The following is a 21,871-nucleotide window of genomic DNA, read 5'->3' as shown; positions in this document are numbered from 1 at the left end:
AGTTGTCGATTATACTGAGACGGCATGGGACAAGTATGTAGATTTCAATAAAGGTATCTTTCCCTATATAGGTACAATATCAAATAGTAAGATGATACGCAGACTCACCAAGACTCTTGAAGCCGTAGTAAACGAGACTATAGCCGCCCTAGGCAATCTGACAGAGGAACAATCAGTGATGAGAATTGTTGTTCTCCAGAATCGTCTTGTCCTTGACGTCATCCTGGCCGATAGGGGCGGAGCTTGCAGGGTCATCGGATCCAGCTGCTGCATATTCATACCAGAAAATTCGCCATCTGTATATAAAGCCATAACACGCCTTCATAAGATTGTAAGCCAGATACACGAGAATCCAGGCACTTGGACGTGGTCCGGGTGGTTTTGGAGTGTGATAGCAGCCTGGGGATGGAGAGTTCTATCCTTCCTAGGTATTGGCCTTCTTATGCTCTTCAGTTGTTGTTTATGCCTGCAATGTGGACCAGCGATTTGTGGTCTGTGTGCCACATCATGCATTCCATATCACAGTTCTCGTTCAAAATGCCGGAAGAAGAAGGAAGAAGAAATGATGCTCCATGAGCAAATCGATGGAATGATGAAGATTGATATCTCTTGAAGGGCAAGTAGGGGACAAGGAGGGAATGTGGAAATGTGGATTTTCCTGGTCAGTTATGTCCCCTATCTTGGACCCCAACGGTTCTATATACATGTTACAAGTACATGTATGTTCCCTCCAGTTCCAGTTTCTAAGACGCAAACATATGTGTGTCTACCGTCAACATGTTCTCTGTCAGATCCGCCATCTATGGGCTGGATATTCGATTCCTAAGCATGACAGGCCACCGACTTTATATGGCTAAGTTACTCCATTTTTACAGTTCAGGCGAGTAGGCCCGATTCTGTCCTCAAAGCCTTTCCCTGCTCTCTGTCTCTGACAGCTTCAGCTTGAGCTCGCATCTGTATCCATGAACTTTGTCCTACTCCCTGTGCAGCTAACGGTGCCTGCCTCGGCTAGTTTTCGCCTGTCTGCCAAGAAGCTGTATTTCACCTTCGAATTATCTATTTTGCTCTTCAGCCGATGCATTCCTGTCTAGTGATTTAGGTAAACATTTCCTTTAGCTCACAAGCAAAGGACTCAGCCTTTCCGTCCTCCTGCAAGTGATTCATAGCCCTGCTGCCATGGAAAGTTTTCTGCCCCTCACATCTCATATAGACACTTAGACGCTTGTACACGCACACACAGTTAGTATAGAATAGATTCTGTCCGAGAGTCCTTCCTTGTGGATAACATAGTTCTCTAAACATAGGATGTTAGATATGATTTGGGATTAGGTTGACTTGACCCCTCAGACTCTTCGTCTCCATATGTAGAGTTAATGTCAAGTCCCCTTCACCCCCTAGTTGCACGTCAATTACACGTCATACTGCTGCGCGCGCATCTATGCCAAGTATTATCTTATAGATCCACCTATGCCTGATAATCCTAACCAATTATGTTTCTTTTATTCCTTATTACGCCTAGTTTCGATTATGTCACTGTCACGTCATTTTTCTTATCAAATGTTACGCCTTCTACATTCGTTTCATTGTAATGCACTTATTATAAAAATGCATGTCTATCAACAAAATATTGTACTTCACTTCCTGAACCCTCGTGGTGACGGAACCTGAAGGCCGCGACTCGAGTCGGCCATTTTGAATGGAATAAAGCCCATTTAGAAACCTCTTATACCACGGATTCTGCCTCTTGTTATTTTGAGCTATTTACTTTATTTTAAGATTCCGTATGAAATTCAGTCCGGTATTTTATTTACCACACTCCTCGGACTATATCCTGAGATTATCCTGATTTGGTTTATGGAATCTGGGAGATGAAGACCAGCTGATCATATATCTCTTTTTAAAACTCTAATTGGACCTGGGAATCCTGAGTTGTCGTCGTCGGAACTTTTGGGACCCACCCGGCGGAGGTGGCCGGGGTGAAGGTGACCCGTGGGGCCGGGCTGCAATTGAACAACAGCGGCCTCAGCGCGGTGCCAGTTGCCGAGTCAGCGCTTTCGGTTTCGATTTTGGCCTTCAGGAGATCGGCTGGCGTGCGTGCTCAAGGTGGCGAGGTGCCTCCTGGGCCTCTGCCCGAGGCTTGCTTCCATCTGCTATTGGTGGGCCTGACGCCTCCGACCCCCACATCGGCAGTTTGTGGTCCTTTGGCTGGCGCCCGCACACCTTTTGATCGGAGGTCCCATTGAGAGACTGCGCTCGCATGGCGGGCAAAGGGGGTCCGGAGGGGCGCAAGACCAAGGCTTCTCTGCGCGGGGGAGCGGTCCAGAGCAACAACATGGACCGCTACACCCAGGGCAGGGGGCCCCCTGGCGCTACTGGCCTCTCCCCGGATGCTGCGGGGGGAGGCACGACCGTCTCTGCGGAACTTTCCCTGCAGGACATTATGGGCGCCATCGAGGGCATCAGGGAAACCATCGCGACGCAATATGAGGCCCTGGCCCGTAAGATCGACACTGTCGCAATCGATGTCACCCTGATTCGGGCCGACCTCTCCAAAACCAACGAGAAGGTCCAGGCCCTTGATACACGGACCTCCACCCTGGGTGCGGAGGTGTCGGATCTGCGGGCCGCGCTTGGGGACATTAGAGTGGTCAACGACCATATGGCCCGGCGGCTTGAGGACTTCGAGGGACGGGCCCGACGCAACAACATCCGCATCATTGGTGTACCGGAGTCCTCAGACGGCCGCCCGGTGGACCTCGTGGTCGAGGAACTTATCCTGCAACAGCTGTCCCCGGCTGGCCTAAGTAAATTCTTCGCCGTGGAGCGGGCCCATCGAGTTCCGGGCGGCCGGCCGCGGCCGGGGGCCCCCCCGAGGCCTATCGTGGCTAAACTGTTCCACTACAGGGACCGCGACGCTATTCTGCAGGCTTCACGGACCCGTGGCCCGGTCCGCTACGAGAACTCGACCATCAATTTTTATCCGGACTTCACGCAACTGGTCCAGAAACAGCGGATGGGATTCCAAGGGGTGAAGCGCCGTCTCCGCGAGCGGGGCCTGAAGTATTCGATGATCTACCCGGCGAAACTCCGAGTGGAGCATGGAGAGCGGACAGCCTTTTTTGACTCTCCTGTGGCCGCAAGTGACTGGCTGGACTCGCTGCCGGACGGGGGTGGCCGGCCCGGGCCCTCTGGGGGCACCGCAGGTGACGGGTCCCCTTAGACTGACATTTGGTCCTTGCTTTTGCGGTTTTGCACTGTGCAGTTGGGTCTTACTTCTTTTGCATACTGTGTCTTACCAGGACCCGTGAGAGGCGCGGGCGGGTTCGGGTCCCTTTCCTCCTCCGGGGTCTTTTTGTAGAATGGGGTTAGGGGGGCGACAGGCACACTGCAAGTTGGGGGGGGTCATTGGCCCGCAGGGGTGCAGGGTGGGGGGAGTTGGACTTGGGGTGGGGTTGGGGGGGAAGGGGGGTTGTTTTGTTGTGTGTTTTTTGTTTACAGGGCGAGGTATTGATTTTTGTCCATATTTGGGAACCGTGCTGCGGGCTGGGGGCCTCTTGATCTATTGGAGGGGATGGGGGGAGACGGGTTGAGGCTTATGTCGTGGAACGTCAATGGGTTGGGGGATCGTATTAAGCGGGGTGTTGTACTGCAATATTTGCGTCGTGTGACTCCTGATGTGGTGTTTCTCCAGGAGACGCACTTGGTCGGCAATGTCTGCCATGCGATGAACAGGGGGGGATACCGCCTCGTAGCTCATTCTGGTTTCACAACGGGCTCCAGGGGGGTGGGCATTCTCCTGCGAACCTCCCTTCCGGTGGAGATCACGAGGATAGTCTCGGATGACAGAGGGCGCTATGTGTGTTTGATTGGGAGGTGGGAGGGGCAGCCCCTTACCCTGGTTTCAGTCTACGTTCCCCCGGGTCTCCAGAACTCCACCTTTACTGACTTGGGTCGAATGCTGCTTGACCTTCCGGACGGCCTCCTGCTCATGGGCGGGGACTTTAACTCTGTGGTTTCGGGTGAACTGGATCGTCACCCACCGAGGACCCTCCCCGCTGCCCAGTCATGGCTGGGTGGGATGTTGGAGACCTTCGGCTTGGTGGATAGTTGGAGACTAATGCATCCGACCCAGTGTCAGTTTACCTTTCATTCGGGGGCGCATGGGAGTCTCTCTAGGCTGGACTACTTCCTTATGCCCGCGGCGCAGACTGGTCGGATTCGAGAGGTCAGACACTTGGCGCGTGGTATCTCCGACCATTCTCCGCTGTGGCTTCTCTTTGACACCGGGTCGCGGTCTGCAGGGCGGGTAGCTCCTATTAACCCTTGGTACCTGCGGGACCCTGCGACTCGTGACAGCCTGGTTAGGGCCATGGACCAATACTTCATTGAAAACGAGGGGTCGGTGTCGTCTGCGTTGTCCCTTTGGGAAGCCTTTAAAACTGTGATACGCGGACACGCCCTCGCCCAGATAGTGGTGGCCAAGAAGGTTAGGAGCGAGGCGGTGGTGAAGCTGGAGACTGACATCTCGGGGTTGGAGTCGGCCCTGGAGGCGAATGTTACTCCGGACGGGCTACATGCCCTTAGCCTGAAACAGTTCGAATATAGGTCCATGGTCACTGACGCGGCCAAAACTATGTATAGGGAGCAGCAGGGCCGATTGTATGACGCGGGGGACAAGGCGGGAAAGTTGATCGCGTGGCTGGACAAAAAGGAGAGAGTGAATCGTGTGGTCCCCGAGTTGCGTGCTGCTGACGGTGTGTGTGTGACTGAGCCGGATGAGATTGTGGAATGTTTCGCTGACCACCTCCGGGCGGTGTACTCCCCGGTGACTGACAGGGATGAGGAGGACTCTCGCCTCCTACTGAGAGATATTGCTCTGCCCGGCCTGTCCGTTGAGGACCGGGAGCGGCTGGACGCTCCCTTGTCGTCGGATGAAATAGCGACCGCGATCCGTTCCCTTCGCTCGGGCAAGGCTATGGGTCCTAACGGTCTGCCCATTGAACTATACAAATTGCGTCCTGATAAGCTTGCGCCCTTCCTCAGCCGCATGTTCCGCGACTCTCTCGCGGCGGGTTCCCTTCCGGCCGACCAGCGCTTGGCCACTATAGTCGTTATCCCCAAGGAGGGCAAGCCGCGAGACCGCTGTACTTCTTACCGGCCCATTTCACTGCTCAATGCGGAGCCCAAAATCCTGGCGAAAGTCCTGGCCAATCGATTGTTGAGTGTCGTGTGCGACCTTATTCATCCGGACCAATGCGGCTTTATCCCGCACCGCAACACCGCTCTTAACTTGCGGCGTCTTCACGGTGCCCTTGCCAGGGCGGAGTTCCTCTCCGAACCGGCCGTGCTGGTTTCTTTGGATGCCACGATGGCCTTTGATACTATTGAGTGGCCCTTCCTCTGGGCCGTCTTGGATAAATTCGGCTTTGGAGAGGGATTTATTGGCTGGGTGAGGCTCCTTTACACGGGACCCATGGCTCAAGTGGTGGTGAATGGGCGGGTCTCTCGGCCCTTTGCCCTCGGCAGGGGCACGAGGCAGGGGTGCCCGTTGTCCCCGTTGCTTTTTGCTCTCGCCCTGGAGCCACTCGCTGCCTGGCTCCGTTGGGAGCCCTCGCTTGGGGGGATCCGGTGGGGCCCGGGCTTCGAAGATCGGGTCTCGCTGTATGCGGACGATATTCTCCTGTATCTCACCTCACCGCGGCAGTCACTCAACGTCCTTTTTGACGTTCTGACCTCCTTTGGGAACAATTCGGGTCTCACGATCAATTGGTCTAAATCCTGCGTTTATCCCATCTCTGGTGGTCCTCCTCTCCTGCCGCCTCGGCTCCCGATTCAGATATCTCTGAGCGGCTTTAAGTACCTGGGGATATACGTTTCGCTGGACCCGGTGGCTCGCTATGAGCAGAATCTCCTGCGTCCACTTCGGCGGCTGCGGGAGGACACGGCCCGGTGGTGCAGGCTCCCCCTGTCCCCGCTGGGTCGGGCCGCGCTGTTTAAAATGATGTCCCTTCCCAGGTTCCTCTATGCACTCCATAACTCCTTCGATGTTATCCCAGTGGCCTACTTTCGGGAGGTGGAGAGCCTGCAGAGGAGACTGGTGTGGGACGGGCGGGCGCGTATTGCTCTTGCCAAGCTCACTCTCCCCTGGTATGACGGGGGCATCGCGCTTCCTGACATTCGCAGGTACTATTGGGCCTCGCAGCTATCTGCCATTAACCACGCCACGTATGCGCCCGGCTTGAATCCGGCGTATGAGATGGACAAGTTCCTGCTTCCCGGCGGGAACTACCACAGGGCACTTTATTCCCGCCTGGCTGGCCGGACCCTTACGGGTCCTACTAAGATTGCGGTGCGGACCTGGAGGGCTGCCACTGCGGCCATGGGCTGGAGTGAGCGATTAACATGTGCTACTCCCTTGTTTGCTTCCGACCGCCTGGGAAGCTTGTGGACCACGAAGGGGTTTGACCAGTGGGACACGATTGGTATCAGCAAAGTGGGAGACCTGTGGCACAAGGGCGCGGTAAAGACTTTCGCGGTGCTCCAGGCCGAATACGAGCTGACCGACAGGGAGTTCTTCCGCTACGCCCAGGTTCGGCACGCCCTGCTCTCGGTCTTCGGGGAGGGGACCAAGATCCCTGTTTCATCGCCCCTCGAGGACCGCATACTTGATGGACATGTCCCTGATAGTACTATTTCTTTAATTTATAAAAAATTAATCAATCACCGGGCGGACCTTCTTGTTCGCCTTCGGGAGGCTTGGACTGGGGACGGGGTGGAATTGGACGACGAAGATTGGCAGTCTGCACTGTCGTCCCCCAAGGAGGTTGCCATTCCGGCTCGTCTTCGGTTGGTACAGCTCAAGATTCTCCACCGGGTGTATGTGACGGGTCCGCGCTTGGTCTCGATGGGATTTTCCGGCGACGGGCTCTGTAAGCGAGGCTGTGGGCTCAGCGCCACCTTTCTTCATATCCTTTGGGAGTGCCGCGAGGTGGCGGACTACTGGCGCCGGGTCCACACGGTTATGGGACAGGTCACCGGGGTTGTGCTGCTGCCGGAGGTGCGTCGCTGTGTCCTGAATGTGTGGGAGCCCAATGACTACAGCGCGGCTCAGACTCGGTGGGCGGCCCTAGGGAACATGATTGCCAAGAGGGACATAGCGCAACTTTGGGGCGCTCAACGGCCGCCCACCGTGTCAGTATGGAAGGAGAATATGGACTGGTGTATGTTTAGGGAGAAGACTGTGTATGTGGCCCGTGGCAAGCCGGGGGCATGGGGTAGAATTTGGGGGCAATGGAACGCGTATCGCGGAGGCATCTGTACGCCCCCCCTGGTAGATACTGATATCGCCATGTCCCCCTGACCCTTGATGGCTCCTGGCGCCTTTTGGAACAACTACATATGGACGTTCATCTTCCTTGACCCCCTCCCCCCCCCCCCCTCCGTCCCCGGCCTCCCGGTACTCCTTTCTTTAGCGGTTTGCTCAATTGTCCTGACTGGAGTTTCCCGGGGGGAGCCTGACCCGCACTGGTTTCCCTCATAACTCGCCTTATGTTGTGTATTGTTTGTCTTTTTGTTTTTGTGATTGTTGGACTTACGCTTCCTGTTCCTCGAGAACTATCTGGAGCCACTGCAGGGCAGTGCCCTGGGAACTGATTGTAGCTTTGATATGTGTAGATTTCCTTCTGTACCTAGCGGCCGGCCCGAGTGGTTGTAGGCCCGTACTTGTAACCGAATTATTGCTTAATAAAACTTTTTCAAAAAAAAAAAAAAAAAAAAAAAAAGTGGAAGGGAAACTCACGCCAAGGTGCCAGGTCTAACAGTGATGATATCCAGAGGAGGCAGATACTCCCAAGGGGCAAAAGGGCAAAAGATCTTGTGCTGAAACGGCCGCTCTTCCAGAAGAAGAAGAAGAAAACATACAACAGAGCTTTCTCAGGCGCCGCACCCAGACTCTGGAACTCGCTACCGCCAAACAATAGAAGAATACCTTTCCATTCAAAATTAAAGAAGGAAGCTAAGATCTTCCTAATGGGGAAATTCCTACCATAACTCTTTACAAAGAATCAACTAATTTGTCTGTTGATCGATTCATCTTTCCGTTCGCTACAGATTTATAATCAGAGGGCTCCTCAATGACTTCCTGAATCGATATGTATTGGAATCTACACAGTCTTTCTCCTGGATCCCCTATCTTGTTAAACTACTGAGACGAGCACTCAGCTAAACTTTGAACTCGGAGTCTTTTGATGGTAAAAGATCATTTGTAATTTAACGTATTCGGTCATTCTCGGATATTATCGTAATTACTGCGAACTTTTACTGTCCACTGTTTTATACAGTTTTATATTATTCTTCATGCGTACGTTTATGTTGCTTGCTATTGGTCATATTCGGAACCGCTATATCTCTGTTAAGCGCTCCGACACCCTAACGGTCATGTTCGCGCTTTGTAAAACACTAACAATAAAATAATAAATAAATGCCTCATAATCTCACCAAGGCCAGGTTTAGAGAACACTTTTGATGGCCCAGAATACATCATCAGGAGGAGGGTGTGTCGAAGCGTTGAATTATGGTGTGGGAGTAATGACAAGCCAAGATTAGTCAGGGCTGCTTCTTTATCGCAAGCTGAACGGCCAGTACAGCCTTGGTCCATGCTCGGCTTGGACATTACGGGCACATTTGACTCTTTCCTGTTTACAAAAAGTACGGGATCATGATGGTAGATTACACCTAGATTATACCTCCAATGAGGTGGTTGTAAGATGCATAGGTTTCATCAATATTCTAGTTATCAGATTTCTTAATAAACGAGTTTTCACCTGGGCATGTTCCAAATACCACTGACTACAATTTGTATCTCAAGAGATAAAGGAGTTTGCTATTATATATCTGACAACAGCTATTGACGCGCAGCAAGAGAACGAGTTGAAAAAGCTTTTGAACAGCCTGGTGAGATCATGTGTACAAACAGCACTAAACAGATTTGACAGTGTCACTTAGATAAACAAGTTTCTTTTTTTTTTTTTTTTTTTTTTTTTTTTTTGAAACCGTTTATTGCAATCTCAAATATATACAGGTACGGGCCTACAACCTTCCGGCCGGCCGCTAAAATGACAGAATTAAATGACATATATACAATAAGGCACTTGGCGTTACAGAAACGCTAAAGCAGGAGGTATCAGCAACGTGGGCCACATGATTCTGAGCCCACAATACGGTTTCGTTTTATACAACACAACAACATAAAACCACACCCGCAAGGCAACCCGAGAGCGAAAATGACAACATACGCTCCTCAAATGGGGGGACCCCAACCATACACTAAAATCGAAGGAGGGGAAGGGGAATAGGTCTGGGACTGGGAAAACTCTGTGCCCGGGATTGAGGGAGGGGATCATCTAGGGGGACGGAGCTGGTGAAGCGGGAGGCAACAATGGCGGCTCGCAAATACCCCCGCGGTAGGCGTTCCAGGGGCCCCACACCTTCAGCCACGCCCCAGGCTTACCCCGCGCCACATACACCACCTTCTCTCGGAACATGCACCAATCCATGTGTTCTTTCCAGGCCGACACTGCCGGGGGCCTCTGGGATCCCCACAGTTGAGCGATGTCACGTTTAGCAATCATATAACCCAGCGTCACCCATCGCGTCTGCGGACCCGAGTAGTCGGTCGGTTCCCACACATTCAGCAGGCATCTCCTCGCTTCAGGCACCAGCACGACATGCGTAACCGCTCGCAGGACCTCATGCACACCACGCCAGAATCGCTCCACCCTCGGACATTCCCACAGAATATGTAAAAAGGTCGCCAATGCACCGCACCCACGCTTACACAGTCCATCCTCTGCATAGCCCATACGCAGAAGCCCTGGCCCCGTCACGTACACCCGGTGAAGTATCTTAAGCTGGACGAAGCGAAGGCGAGCCGGGATGGCCACCTCCTTCGGGGAGGCCACCGCGGAAATCCAGTCCTCGTCGTCCAGCTCCAACCCATCGGCAACCCAAGCCTCGCGGAGCCCAGTCAGTAAGCCCGAGCGGTCATTAATCAACTTCTTGTAGATGAGGGAGATCGTGCTGTCCGGAACGTGGCCATCTTGCACTCTATCCTCCAGTGGGGAGGACTCCGGAATGGCGGCCACGTCTGGGAAGACAGAGCCCAGTGCGTGACGGACCTGCAGGTATCGAAAGTATTCACTGCCCTGCAGCTGAAACTCCGCCTGCAGTGTCTCGAAAGTTTTGAATCCTCCCCTCGTCCAGAGGTCCCCCACTGTACTAATGCCTATCGTGTCCCACCTATCGAAGCCCTTCGAGGTCCATAGGGAGCCCAACCTCTCAGACGCATACAACGGTGACGCCCGGGTCAAACGGTCCTTCCATCCCATAGCTGCATTGGCCGCGTGCCATACTCGCACCATGACACGCGTGGGTCCCGTCAGGCGGGAGTCGGGCACGCTAGTGTAGAGCGCTCGATTGTAATCGCCACCGGGCAGGAGCATCTTGTCCATTTCAAATGCCGGGTTTAAGGCGGGCCCGTAGAGGCCGTGATTAATTGCAGCTAATTGGGAGGCCCAGTAATACCGCTTAATATCCGGGAGGGCAATCCCTCCGTCATACCACGGGAGCGTCAACTTTGCCAGGGCTATACGCGGCCTCCCGTCCCAGAACAGGCGGCGCTGCAAACTCTCCACCTCACGGAAGTAACGCGCCGGGACCAGGTCCATCGAGTTCTGGAGGGCGTACAGAAAGCGCGGTAACGACATCATCTTGAACAATGCCGCCCGGCCGAGCGGCGAAAGCGGCAAGCGCCGCCAGCGCGCGACGTCCTCCTTCAAGCGCTGGAGGGGGGGAAGCAAATTCCGCTCGTAGCGGGCCACTGGGTCCAGCGTAATATAGACGCCCAGGTAACGAAACCCCTGCGAGGCAATCTGGATCGGGCAGCCCCGCGGGAGAACAGGAGCCTCCCCGGAAAGCACATAGACACAGGATTTAGCCCAGTTGATGACAAGACCTGAGTTACGGCCGAAGGAGCGCAGAACATCAACCAGGACAATCAGTGATTTACGCGGGGAGGCTAAGTACAACAGGATGTCGTCGGCGTAGAGGGACACGCGGTCCTCATACTCAGGGGTCCAACGGAGACCACGGATAGAGGGGTGCCACCGCAGCCACTCCGCCAGGGGTTCCAAGGCCAGTGCAAACAGGAGCGGCGACAGGGGGCAACCCTGTCGCGTGCCCCGTCCGAGCACGAATGGGGCCGAGACTCGACCATTCACCACCACCTGCGCCAATGGGTCAGAGTACAACAATTTGACCCAGCTGATGAATCCCGGGCCAAATCCAAATTTCGCCAACATCGCCCAGATGTACGGCCACTCGAGCGTGTCAAACGCCATGGTGGCGTCCAAGGACGCCAAGATGGCCGGCTCCCGCACGAATGGAACACGCGCGAGCACCCCGTGCAAGCGCCGCAGGTTAAGGGCCGTGTTGCGATGGGGAATAAAGCCGGACTGGTCTTGGTGGACCAGATCGCCCACCACGCCGACCAGCCGGTTGGCAAGCACCTTGGCGAGGATTTTAGGCTCCGCATTCAAGAGCGAGAAAGGCCGATAGGATGTAACCCGGTCTCGCGGTCTCCCCTCCTTGTGGATAACCACGATGGTAGCTAGACGCTGGTCCGGCGGGAGGGAGCCCCGCGAGTGGGCCGCAAGGAACATCGCGCGGAGGTGAGGTGCCAGTACATCCGGTCGCAGCTTGTACAATTCGATAGGAAGGCCATTCGGGCCCATGGCCTTGCCCGAGGCGACCGAGCGTATGGCGAGGGCGATTTCATCCGAGGTGGGAGCGGCATGCAACGAATCCCTGTCCTCCACTGAAAGCGAGGGCAGCGCGATGTCCCGCAGCAGGGCATGGGAATCCTCCTCCGAGCAGGGAGAGACCGGAGAATATACCTCGCGGAAATAATCCGCGAAGCAAGAAACAACGCCTTCCGGCTCAGTAATTCGTACACCATCCATCCTCTCAATCAGCGGGACCACACGACTAGCTCTCTCCTTCTTATCCAACCACGCAATCAGTTTGCCAGCCTTATCACCCACATCGTACAGTCGCCCCTGTTGCTCTCTGCTAAGGCCCCTGGCCGCCTCCGTGACGAGGGCCCTATAGGCCGCCTGTTTAAGGTGTAGAACATGCAGCGCCGCATCAGTCACCCCACTCCCCAGACCACCCTCCAATTCAGTAATTTCGGCCTCCACCCGGGTCACCTCCTCCTGTGCGCGTCTGCGGGCATGGGAGATAAAGGAGAGGGCCTCCCCTCTGAGAACTGTTTTAAAGGCTTCCCACAGGGAGATAGCCGACGGAACGGACCCCACATTCTCCTCAAAATACCGTTGCAATGATTTAATCAGGTCAGCACGAATAGTGGGGTCACGCAGGTACCAAGCATTGATTGGGGCTACCCTGCCCTCTCCCCTCGGGAAGACACCCAAGTGCAGTAGGAGCGGGGAATGATCCGAAATACCCCGCGCCAGATGGCGCACCTCTCCCACCCTCCCAGCATAAGCCGCAGGGACAAGGACATAATCAAGCCGCGAGAGGCTACCATGGGCACCCGAATGGAAGGTGTACTGCAGCTGGGCGGGATGCTTTAAACGCCAGCAGTCCACCAATCCCAGTGTGTCTAAAAGGCCCGCTAACCACGCCTGTGCCCGGGGGAGGTCCCTAGGGGGATGACGATCCATAGTCCCAGAAGCCACCGCATTGAAATCCCCCCCAACCACCAGAAGCCCCCCCGGGAGGTCAAGGAGGAGGCGCCCCAGATCTGCAAAGGTGGTGGACTGTAGCCCCGGTGGGACGTACACAGAGACAAAGACAACTACCTTGCCCTCCATCCTCCCCACCAAGACAGTGTAGCGTCCCCTCTCATCATGGCGCACCTCGTCTATTTCCAACGGGAGCGAGTTCTTCACCATGATGCCCACCCCCCGTGAGCCCGACGTGAAGCCCGAGTGGGCCACCAAGCGATAGCCACGCCGATTCATGGCACAAAAGGAATTACCAATAAGGTGTGTCTCCTGCAGAAAGACCACATCAGGCGAAATCCGTTTCAGATACTGCAGGACCACACCCCGCTTGATCCTATCACCCAGTCCGTTAACATTCCAGGACAACAATGTCAAATCCCTACCCCCCATCACATAACGACGCCATCAGTTGTCCCCCCCAGAGCATCTCAAAAACAACAATACAATAACGGGTTTGCCTTGCGGTAAAAACGAACCACACCCCACCCCAACCCACCCAACCCAACAGAACTCCCCCCACCCTGCACCCCTGCATGAGCCCAAACAGCCCCCCCAAAGTGTAGTGTGCCTGTCGCCCCATAGATAAGAAAACTAACTAGTCCCCCAGAGGAGGAGGGAGATCCCCCAAGAGACCCCACACGACCTCCACAGGAGGGGAACTTACCCTAACAGTCAATAGTGACAACAACGCAGTCCAGAGCAAGGCCTACCATTAGTCCCTCAGTCCTGATCCGGCGGGCCCTCCCCACCAACCGCACCCCCCCACCCCCCCGGCCCCGATCTCCGGGCAAAGTGTCTAGCCAGTCCCCGGCCACCTCGGGTCGATCAAAAAAGTGCGTGTGGCCATCCACCTCCACTCTCAGCTTAGCTGGAAAAAGCATCGCATATTTGAGATTCAGGTCCCTTAGGCGACGTTTAACACCAAGAAAGCTCAGCCTCTGCTTTTGGACTGCCGGAGTGAAGTCAGGATAGAAATTGATGTCCATATTGTCAAGTTTGACCGGCCCTTGTAGCCTGGAAGTCTGTAGGATAGCGTCTCTATCCCGAAAATTGAAGATCCGGGCGATGAGAGGCCTCGGAGGGGCTCCAACCTTAGGCCTACCCCCGGGGACCCTGTGGGCACGCTCCACCGCAAAGAATTTACTCAGCCCCCGAGGCTGGAGATGGGTGAGAACCAGGTCCTCAACAAATAGATCCGCCGCCTCCGCCTCGCGTCCCTCCGGCACCCCGATAATGCGAACGTTGTTCCTCCGGGCCCGACCCTCGGAATCCTCCAGCCGACGATTCATCAGGGCGCTCGCCTGGCCAAGCCTGCGCACCTCCTATTGGAGGGCCGCCACGTCCGTTGTGAGGCCCGTGGTAGAGTGGGCCAAAGAGTCGACCCGGTCGTTGGTTTTAGACAAATCAGCCCTCACGAGGCCCACGTCCACGAGGACCGAGTCAATCTTCTGGGCCAGAGTGTCGAAGCGCTGATCCACCGAGGCCTTCATCTCGGCGATGGCGCCCATGACGTCTCGGAGGGTCAGGTCCGTGGGCAGAGCGGAAGCATCAGTCGGGCCCGTAGGGGACCTACGCGGCGCCTCTGGGGATCCCTTCTGGAGGGTGTAGCGGTCCATACTGTTGGATTGCTGGGCCGCGCCACGGCGGGTCGATTTTATCTTAGCCCGATCGCCATCTTGTTTTGTGGACATGGTTTCGATCCCCAAGACGAGTCAGTCTCCTCAAGAAAGGGGGGGGCCGACAATCCAGTTCAAGGGGTCCAGGGGGGAGCGACCACCGCTCCGCAGGACGGACCGCAGCTGGCGGACCGGCAGGGCACCCCAGCGAGACCACACCACCGCACACCGCCCCGCAACCCAACCTCGCCTGGCAGCAAGGAGGGCGCAAAAGCGAAAGTGAAAGTGCAGGGTACGCGAGTCACCCAGCCTTGCCCGCCGCTGTTGTTCACTTTGTGTCCGGATCGCCCCACAACTCCAGTACGGGGGGCCCGTGTGGAGAAGGCCGCAAACCTCAATCGATACTCCTGCCGGTGTCCGAGGTCCGATTTAAAAACGGAAAACGGGCGTCACCTCTGCTCGGGCTCACAAATACAGTCCCCTCATCTGGGACAGGATTCTGTCAGGATTTATGCAGGAGGTCGCGGAGGTCCTCGGGAGCCTCGCACCTACGCGGCCATCTTGGTTGCGCGCTAGGCTCCTCCTGATATATATAAACAAGTTTCTTATCTGTGGTAATGTTTTTTCTGGCAGAGACTGTAACCGCAGAATCCTCACCTTTTGGATACTTCCAAAGGTGTTAGATTGGATTCAGAAAATCTTAGGCAGTACCCCCGTTGTCCGGCACGTGCTACAAAGGGATCTTGGCCGTTTAGGTAGGTCCACTGTCAGTGCTTCCCTTGTGGGCCACTTTGAGCATCTCTTATTGGTTCGGAGCTATCAATCCTTTGTATGTGGTAGAAAAAAGTCTAGTGGCAAGCCTTCAATCCCTGGAGCTTTATTGCATGCCACTGCGCTATGTATTTCCTCTATACTCAATGGTTCTTATGGTTACTGATATAGCAGGGGCTCAATAAGGTAGGTTTGAACATGTGATGGTGTAATGGTTAAACCATACTCAAGAACATCTTTGTCTGAATCCTCAGTTTTCATTATTATTGCTAACTCGTGTATAAAAGAAAAGGGTGAAGAATGTCAGAGGAAACGTGCAACTGTTATTCATTTTCTCAAAGCCTTGTGGTGCACGCTGTCAGGAGAGCAGACCAAAAGGCATTATGAAGGGAATGCAATATGGGAATATTTAGAGCAAATGGTTGTGGGCTCCATGGTATTAAAGGTGCTATAAACCGTTCTTGTGCAAACTGCTTTATTACCCAAACAGTCAACAGATCATCAGTCCTAAACTGCCCTGTCTGGTCAATGTGATAGGAGACCACCGTAAGAAGCTGTTGTAGTCTCTGCTCCTCCATGGTAAGAGGGGGTGGAAGTAAGAATGTAGGAAGAGTAATGGATTGCACCAGATGGAAAGGGGGCACCACCTGAGGGAGAAACCCCTTGCTAGGCTAACGTGAGGGTGAAACGCACCAGATCCCACAGACGTGCCTTCAGGGAGCCTTCACAGCATCTACGGACATCCAGATGGTACCCAATGGTGGCTACAATCACTGCTGTTAGAGGCACCACTGGAGAGCTCCAATGTTGGGGTGCTGTGGCCTTCAGGTGGTCCAACATCAGCTGTGGTGAGCCTGCCTTGAGTGAGGTATGGGAACACTGGGATCCCCTACCTGCAGAGTTACGCTGCAACACCAGGAAGACTTGAGGTGCCAATATCAGGTGAAATGACAGGACCATGAACTGGTAGTCGGCTGAACCTATCACAAAATGCAGGTAAGTTTGAGAAATGCAGGATTTGTAATTGAAAATACGCATTCTGTAAATCAAGGGACGCCACCCAGTCCACATCTAGAATTTGTTTGTTTGTTCTATAATAAATATGTACTAAGAAGTTAATACACAACAGAGCTCTTGGGAACCAGGACCTACAGTGCATGGAACCGCAGCCCAATTTATTGTTCTGCTACCACCTCCACTGCTCCTTTTTTGCAACAGGGCTGTCACATCCTGCTACAGGATTCAAAGAAAATCCTCCAACTAAAGGGATAGGGTAAGGGGGGAATTTGGGAGGTGCCTATAGGAAGGGAAGAGCATACCCATTTTAAACGATCTGCAAAACCACTCGTCTGATGGAATGGCCTTCTTCAAATGTAGAAAGGAAGACCTCTTTCAACCATCAGGCCACAAAGTTCCTGTAAGAAGAAATTAATACAGCTTTACCGGTGGCATGGGGGAGGGAGAAGAATGTGGTCTACTGGGCCTCTCTGCCTTTCCTTTACCTCTGCCTCTATACTGCCACAGTTTCGGCTGGGTTGGCAAGGTTGATGCTGGTAAAACGCAAAATCCTTCAACAAGCCTTACATTGTCCTGAACTGCCTATAGTCTCTGGATGGGACTGCAGACCCACAGATCTGGTGGCAGCTCTTCCTATCTTGTTTCTCTCAAAGTGAGAGTCATCAAATGGAATGTACATTAGACTCTAGCACCTAACCATAACATCCAGCCGAACATAGCCATATATGCCTCCTCAGGGCTACGGAGGAGCCATAGCTTTGGCCACCGAGCCCACTGCATCCAGGCCTGTCCTGGTGGTCTGTCTGGAGGTATCCTGGTTATCGCTCACCCCTCAGAAAATAGAGGTATTAAATGGGCAGGTAAGCTAGTGACCACCATATTCGCAACTGCCCACAATGGTTGGCTTTATCTTGCAAACAGACTAGTGACATTCATGGACCGTAGAGCTAAACTCCATGCAAAGAAAGTTTTCTTTCCTATCACCTCCAATTTCTTAGATTTAGATATTGATGAAACATTCACAGAAAGCAGCACTGGAACCGCAAAAAAGGAACTGACTGCAGGAAGCATCGGTGGGCCTATATGGCTCTAATAGCATCACACCTGCACCATTTCCAGTGCCGAGATAGAGCAATCCCCTCAGAGTGGCGCGGAAGAGCGATGACAACAGTTTCCAGCTCCAGTCTGGCACATGGGGATTTTTTAAAAAGAAGAGGAATCTGCAGGTAGAAGAATCCATTAGAAAAAAACTGGCTACAGTTGAACAGTAAGAAAACAGAAATCCTGCTACTGGTGTCCATCATCCCCTCCACGTATGCTTATCTTGAGCAAAGCTCCTGAAACCATTTCCCATTCTGGTTCAAAAGCCTGCAATCTTGGTACGTTATTCAACAGGGAGCATTCACTCTACAAGTTTGACTTCTACCACCTACTTAGGCTAAAGAGTGTCTTACCTCTGTTCACCGTTAACACTCGATGTGTTTATTTTCTGTCCAGATCCTGTTTACCTGTGAAGCAAAGAACAAATGTTAAATCGTTCCTTGTCATTCAAAGCTTTACATGACATATCGCTGGACTACCCAGCCAAACGGATTGCCCATAAACTTACAACTGGAACATTAAGGTTTGCTAATCACAACCTTTTGTCCGTACGGCAAACCTGCTACAATAGGTTTAGAGGAAGGACCCTCCATGTGCACAGCTGTATGGAATGCTCAATCTAAGACTAACGGAGCTGGCTAAACAGCCACCTTGTCAAACAGACATTGTTATCGCACCTACTTTGAAGACCTCCTAGTCCCAGGCTTGAATCACGCTTTCCATCTCGACACCTAAGGCTGGATATTCCCACACATTCCTGGGTCATCTCGGATTCACACTTTGTACATTCCATAGCAATATCATCTTCCTATTAATATGCACGGGTAATGTCCCTAACAAAATATGTCTTCAGTCTTGGGTCTTAGCTGTCACAGCCAAGATCGAAATAATATAAGTTCAACTATAAATGGAAATTCATATCCATCTATGGAACCATTCACAAGACTGGACTGGGTTACCCAGGATAGGATAATTACCGCTAGTAATAATAACTACTTATTAACCCTTTTGAATGGAATCGGTTCTGGGAAATGGGGTCCCCGGGGCCTATTAAGGATTCGGGAAGGGGGCTGCATGCCACCCCTCACCCAACAAGCATTTGTAATGCAATAGGTCTCGCATATGCAAGAGTTTAGGGAATTGGCATTGTAAAATGACGATGCCTTTTATGTATCCGTTTTGCTAATTAACACATACATAAAAGACATTGTCATTTACAATGCCGATCACTCAAACTCTTGTAAATGCGAGACCTATTCAAAGAAGCAGCCGCCACTGTCCTGGGTTGCTTAGAAAATGAAAGCATGCATGGCACGCTGAATGTTGCAGGAAAGCACGTCATGCCTGCAGCAGGAGAAACTCATTAAAGAAAATATGTGCATACAGACTAAAAAAGACGTACCATGTAACAACCGAAGTAAAAGGGCCAGTCCTCATGGGAGTTAAAAATGAGGACAAGGCGGTACTACGGAGGGACTAACAACCCTATTAACGAATCAGAAGCCAGCATTAATGAAGGGCAATGACACAAGCCAATGACAAATATGGGCTGAGAGTTGGCGGGGCTTATATTCCATAATCCAATACAGCATGAAAAGAAATTAAATGAAAAGACTATTTGTTAAGCGCGATGGCTACCCTAAGGCGTCCCAGCGCTGCAGACAAACGCGTGCGGGAATATAATTAGGGTCTATACAGGTTTGTTAAAGAGCAGAGTTTTTAAAAGTTTACGGAAGGGTAGCAGATTGGGCTCTGCCCGCAAATGGAGGGGGAGAGAGTTCCAAAGTTTAGCTGAATTATAAGCAAAGGAGCGGCCACCACATCTAGTTCTTTTGATCTTGGGCACTAGGGCGAGGAAGGAAGATGTTGATCGAAGCTGTCTATTCAGCTGGTAGGGGGTGATCAGACATTGGCTAATGGCAGGGCCTGTCTTCCAGAAGGCCCTATGGGTAATGCACAGGGCCTTGAATTCAATTCTTTCCCTAACCGGGAGCCAGTGGAGGCTCTTTAATCCAGGATTGATTGAGAGTCGGCGGGGAATCTGAAGGAGTGTTCGGTCTGCGCAATTTTGGATGACTTGGAGTTTGCGCAAGGTGGATTGAGGGGCCCCTAGATAGAGGGCGTTCCCAAAGTCCAGGCATGATAGAATGAGACCCTGGACCATGATTTATTTTACCTGAAATGGAAGTAGGGGAAGAATTTTTCGTAGTAACCTCAGTAGACCACAGCAGGTGGCTGAAAGTTTTGCTGCTTGGTGGTTAAAGTTGAGGGAGTTATCCAGCCATATGCCCAAGCTTTTAATTGTGTTTTTTGGTGCTGGAGCAGGACCGAGGTAGATGGGCCACAGCAAATTCATATTGAGCTTGGGGGTATTACCTAAGAGCATGAGCTTGGTTTTGTCCCCGTTCAACTTTATACAGGAGAGTGTCATCCAGTTGGCCATCTCCTCCAGACATCCACTCAGGTTGTTAGGGGAAGTATTTGGCTGGTTAAGGGCCACCACTAGCTGAGTATTATCGGCATAAGTGATGATTTTTATGCATGCCGCAGAGCAGCGCATGTGCTGCCTAGGCTCGATCTAAAAAACTGAAAAGAGGTTGCAGAATCCCTGCAGCGGTTTAAGAAAACAAAAACAGGTATGATTTAGGAACAGGGTGCTTCCAAGGGTCCCGCAGGCTAAAGAAGAAAAGTGAAGACAAGTTTTAGGACATAACTAGGCCAACTTGAGTACACGAAGGAAACCTTATTTACAGGATTGCTCTCTTCTGAGTGCAGCTTGATATCTGTTTTAGACACTCTATTTTACTGTGGGAGGTGGAATGCAATGCCAACAAAATGTTCTTCTTGAGCTTTGATGCCAGACGCAATTATTAATTACAACATTTTGAAAAGACTCACTCTGCAGAACATGCTTTTTCTCTTATGGCACCTATGTATTTTACAGCACTGAAATCCCTTCAGTGCTGGTGTGCTGAAACAGCTAGCCAATACACACTACTTTAACAATTTGCCTTACATCGCATAATATGCCCCACCGTTTGTGTTTCTGTGCTACATATGTTCCAATGATGCAAAATTCCAGTGGCTCTGTTGGTCACAGAATGGAAAAAGCTCTTGCCTAAAAGGCCATAACTGAGCGAAAGTGACACAATGACATTTGAGGACCATGTGAGACTCGGGGCTAGACTATGATCGGCACCTTTTTTGTATGGATTGTGGTGTACTTCTTCGTTTTGAAGAGATTTGGTCAAAAATAGTTTCAACATGTCCCACCACCACCACTTTAGGGTGCTTTAATGTAGAGAGCTGAAGTTGTGTGACGCTAGGGGCCAGCACCTGATAGTCTGCTTAGCCGCTGTCACTCTCTGGTATGCGTGACACCCATAGCTAGTCTCAACTCTGGCCAATGGCACTCGGAAACTGAAGCTAAACAACGTGGGAAGCAAAACGACAAGTCACTGTATGTCACGTGCTGAGGGATAAAAACAAAATCCAGATATGGCTGAAAGCGTGACTTGAGATGACCTGTGGTCAATTTGCAGCCGAGCAACTCTACTTGAATAACAACTTTTACTGCTTTAAATCAATAATGCAGATGAAAACGTGCTTGTAAAACTGCGAACAGTCAAGTTGTGTCAACAGGAGTTGCCACCTCAGAGGCGAGGGAGGGGTTTAAGAACCACCGACCGGCCCCTCCGGCTACCTGTGTGGTGTGCTATCCCGGAACCTGTCCGCGGGGGTGGGTGTTGCCGCTTCCTTACCCAAGATCTTCCCGTTATGCGCGGCCACCTTCCTGCTCTCCTCCTGCAGGATCTGCTCCTCAGACTTGCTTGGCTTGGGCTGCCTCCGGATGCACTGCATCCTGCTGGGATCCAGTGTCCCGAAGAGCCCCGGGCTGCTGGCTGCCCCACACCGGTGTTGTGTCTAGAAAAGTGTTGGTCCCTGTCCCAGAGCCAGGGGGGGAGGGCAGGGAAAGAGGGCAGGCTGGGGTGAAAAGTGGGCGGGCGGAGTAAAGGAGGCAGGGGAAGGAGGTGAAGCTGAGTGGACTCCCGAGGGAAGGGCAAGGTGGGAGCTAATGCTGTGCAGTTGAAAAAGAAGCACATGCGTGAGGCAGGTGGGTGGTGCAATGTTGAAGAGGTGGGCAGGAAGCAAAGAGGGGCAGGAAGATGAGGAGGGAGGTTGAAGGAAGGTATAATAAAAGAGGCGAGTGGAAGATAGGAGGCGTAGAAGAAACAGGGAGGTTCAAAACCTAAGACATAAAATGTACAATGACGTATAACTTAGTGTCACTGTAAACGTAGGCGCTCCTACGTTTCTAGGACATGTAGTCCCAATGGATACGCAGCCCCCGAACCGAACCCCAGAATGCAAGATCAAAAACGAATCAAGCCAATACAAGCGTTTGCAATGGAATAGGTCTCGCATTTACGCAAGATCTATTGCATTGAAAATGGTAGTCATCACGGACAACGGGAGGGAGGGGAGAAGGCACAGACAACGGGCGGATGGGGGCGAGAAAGGACGGAGAACAGGAGTGCGGGCAGGGGGCTGGGCAGTTAATAA

General features: G+C 52.6%; 1 protein-coding gene across 3 annotated transcripts in view; it reads right to left on the bottom strand.

The window, feature by feature from the left end:
• Positions 1-21,871, bottom strand: part of LOC146813715 (uncharacterized) — a 121,721-nt gene that overhangs the window by 48,190 nt on the left and 51,660 nt on the right. For all 3 annotated transcript variants that reach the window (XR_014962890.1, XM_085610209.1, XM_085610210.1), the window contains exon 4: positions 17,662-17,715. The gene's annotated coding sequence lies outside the window, so the exon portion shown is untranslated. The remainder of the gene's footprint in view (positions 1-17,661; positions 17,716-21,871) is intronic.

This window comes from Triturus cristatus, chromosome 6 (assembly GCF_964204655.1).
Source record: "Triturus cristatus chromosome 6, aTriCri1.1, whole genome shotgun sequence".
Classification (NCBI taxonomy): Eukaryota; Metazoa; Chordata; class Amphibia; order Caudata; family Salamandridae; genus Triturus; species Triturus cristatus.
This window is presented reverse-complemented; position numbering and strand designations above follow the sequence as displayed.